Source organism: Pinus tabuliformis, chromosome 7 (assembly GCF_031772625.1).
Source record: "Pinus tabuliformis cultivar Carrire ecotype Pingquan chromosome 7, CPIR1, whole genome shotgun sequence".
Taxonomy (NCBI): domain Eukaryota; kingdom Viridiplantae; phylum Streptophyta; class Pinopsida; order Pinales; family Pinaceae; genus Pinus; species Pinus tabuliformis.
Genome location: NC_142293.1, coordinates 596,000,017 through 596,003,494, shown reverse-complemented (window position 1 = coordinate 596,003,494; position 3,478 = coordinate 596,000,017). Strand labels below are relative to the sequence as shown.

Sequence of the window (3,478 nt, the reverse complement as noted above, 5' to 3'; positions counted from 1 at the left end):
GAAAACGAGCGCCGTGACGTGTTCAAACCGTTCCCTCCTTTTCTTTGAAGGACAGGGAGATTCGTCAACGTTCGAGACTTTTCAACAATAAGAACAGTTCAGGCTCTCAAAGTGGGGGCAGCAACCAATATAACAAGAATCTAGAAGTTTTGAGGAGTATAATAACCTCTTTTCCACCAGTTTCAGAGATGAGATTGTTTGCGAATGAAGTTGAGCTGAAGGAAAAGTTGGCCATCTCATGGCTGTCAAGTGCCTTCAAATCCATTTAGGTGTGGGCAGACAAACACTTTGGGAAGGAAGCCTGGCAGCTTCCCTACAACGTTCTCCGATTTCTACTGCTCTTTAGTCTAGTCTATAATTCATATCTGTTTACTGATGGCTTTTGCCACCAATTATTCTGGCTACTGACTGCAATCGATTATTCAGAGTTTCAGCGTTATACAAGTAACATCCGACTTGGGAAAATTAATATATCAGTAATGGCTTCTTTTGTTATATTAGCATCTGCTATTTTCTCATCAAAAGAATCGCTAAGCATTGGTCGTATGGGCTTCCAGAAACCGCTAGCAGTTTCGATCAACCAGAGTGGGAGTGTTAGATTTCGACCGTGTTTCAAAGTGAAAGCAATGCAGGAGGCGTTTGTGGGCGCAGAGGGCATTTCAGTGTGCAGTCTCATGAAATCGAAGACTTCTTTGTATGAAGTTCTCGAGATAAGCCCCGCGACTACTGCAAAGGACATGAAGAGGGCTACAACAGAGAAAATGGCTAGACAAACTAGGGCTACTTCAAGAAACCTAGAATTGCTACAATCATAGGTACGAAAGATGTGTGAAAATGGTGTTACATTATTAAGTGATTTGTCTCCAATCATGCAGAATCAAACATCTTTACAACCTGTTAATACATCAACTCCATATGGTACTCCAAAAGACGATATGGTCATATCTCCTAGGAAGAAAATAGATGATTTGTGAAGAATGTTTTGATAATAATGATGTATTCCTCGGAGCAATCAGCAACGCATATCGCACAATCCGGTGGAAAATGAGAGGCTCTTTATGCCAAACCTCATAACCTTCCACAGTATGGTTTCAATATCAAGTTTCATATATATTAAAGTTATACATATAATTTTAATATATTAAATTTAATAAAACTATATATATATTAAAACAAACAAACAAACAGTATTATTAAAATATATATATATATATATATTAGAGTTATAAAAAAACAAAAAAACAAACAAACAAACAAAAGAAATATTACCAATGAGCTATAAGAGAAGAGGATGGCCAGATTATATACATCGAAGACGACATACACTAAGTGAAGAAAAACCCAAGCGTTAAAGCTTTGAGGAAAAGCTTCCAAAGGAAGAGGCTATGTTATGAATATAATTCATAACAATTAAATAAATAAAATAAGTATTACTATTAAATAATTAAATATTATTTAGGTTAAATAGTCATTAAATTAAGTGAAAAGGCATGTCTAAAAGACATGCCCATTCACGAAAGGTCACCTGCTGAGGTATAAAAGTAGGGTCCTCATTGTAATCTTATACCATCTTATACAATTATATATATAATAATAATTTATTATTACAAATAACTGTGTGTATTTTTACATTCAAGTCTACAAACTATCAGTCTTTTGTGCTTCAGCATAGTTTTTATGCTACACATTTGCTTCACTATTTTGATATTATGCTTTATATAACCTTTTAGCATATTTCATGATTTAGATCACTTTTCACATTTCTTCTCCTTTCTCCTCATAGATTACATGAATCCAAGACAATTAAGCATTTACTTTTTATAGTATCAGTAACAACCTTTTTATAAATTTGAAACACTAAAAGATATAATAATATGATAGATGAGCTCATTAATGAGCTCAAAACTTTGTTTTATAGTAGATCTAGATCAAAATTCTAACGAGTCTGTGTTACATACTCTTAGATTGATTGGACTTTGACGAAATTATGTAACCATAAGAGAAGTTTTATACTTCTCAACCCTACAATAATTAAAAATGTAAGATGGTAGTAATATGCCCATGTATAGGATTTGATATGAGGCAACGAAGGGCACCAAATAGATTAAATTAAAAGGGGTATAAACCAACAATCCATGGGATCTATTATTGAGTCATAAATGCCCTTGCCATCTATGTATGTGGTGCATGTCAGTGGGATGGCATACATAACTCCGGCAGGCGACCTCGCGTTTCCGGTGACATACGCGGGACCCACCAACGAGGGCCCGCCCGCCTCGTCTCGTTTTTGACTCCGGCGGCCAGCATGTGTTTTCGGTGGAGTATGCGGAGGAGTAGTCGGAGAATGTGTTTCAGGCCGCTTGGGGATGAGCATTGACGCAGATAATTAATTACGTACATTTCTCCGCAGTCCGTCGTTTTACTCACTGCTCCCAACACCAATCATGAAGCCGCGCGATTCACCGATTTGAATTTGAATTGATTTATCGCGCCAATTTCATTTTCATTTGCAGTCAATATCCAAGGATTGAATCGTGGAGTTTGGGTTGTTTTGTTACAGTGTTGTGGAATCGAGTCTGTTTGAGGTTAAGGAATGGGATGCAATGGACAAAACCTTTATGGGGCACCAGGGCTCTTCTTCCTCAATCACTTTGGATGGGTATGAAGGGTAATTCACATGTTGGAAGTTGCTTGAGATGGTTGGATTGCCAAGCTCCTTATTGCAGGTGCCTCAGATGTTGTGATGAAGGGTTTGATCTTATTTAATAATGGAAGAGTTTGTATCAACAAATGTGGGTAGGATATTGCAGAGGCGTATTCAAAGTAATCTAACAATGATCTCAACGTTCTCATAAAGTGCAGAGCTCGGGAGATGGCCGCAAGAAGCATGCTCTTCTTGTGTATGATGGGGAGGCCAGACACTTGGCCTCCTGCAAAACAAGTCTCTGTGGGAGGAGAATTTTGTGGCCAGACTTTGAAGATGCATGAGATGAATTGGTGACACAGGGAAGATGACAAAAAATAAGTCTTAAATTCTTATCAAATCATTTATAGTTAACAATGTGGACTGAGAATGAAAATATTAATGGTATTAATCTTTTGGTGTTGTGATATCGATTGCAGGGGATTATTGGAAGAGATTTGAGAGACTTTTAAAATATTCCATGGTATTTTCCGAATGCAGATGAGCTTAGAAAAACGGTAAATAAGTGTGGAGCTTTTGAGATTGAGAGTTTAAAGTGTGCGAGAGGGTGCCGAGTATGCGTGAGGAAGATTTTGAAGAGTATATTAAGAACCCAAAAATGTTTAGTTGTGTGAAATCCAATTTATTCAAGAGCTTTGTGTGTAGTTTGGTTGAAGCCCACATTGGCAAGGAATCTACAGAGATTTTTTCAGGTTTTTTCCTGAGAAGGCCTTAGCACTTCCACTGTGCAATCCACCTTCTAGTCTGTCCCATACATTGTCGCTTAACTTATAA

General features: G+C 37.3%; 1 pseudogene; it reads left to right on the top strand.

Annotated features, from left to right (window-relative positions):
- The first annotated feature begins 479 nt into the window (after nt 1-479).
- LOC149248837 (indole-3-acetate O-methyltransferase 1-like) lies at nt 480-3,478 on the top strand (annotated as a pseudogene).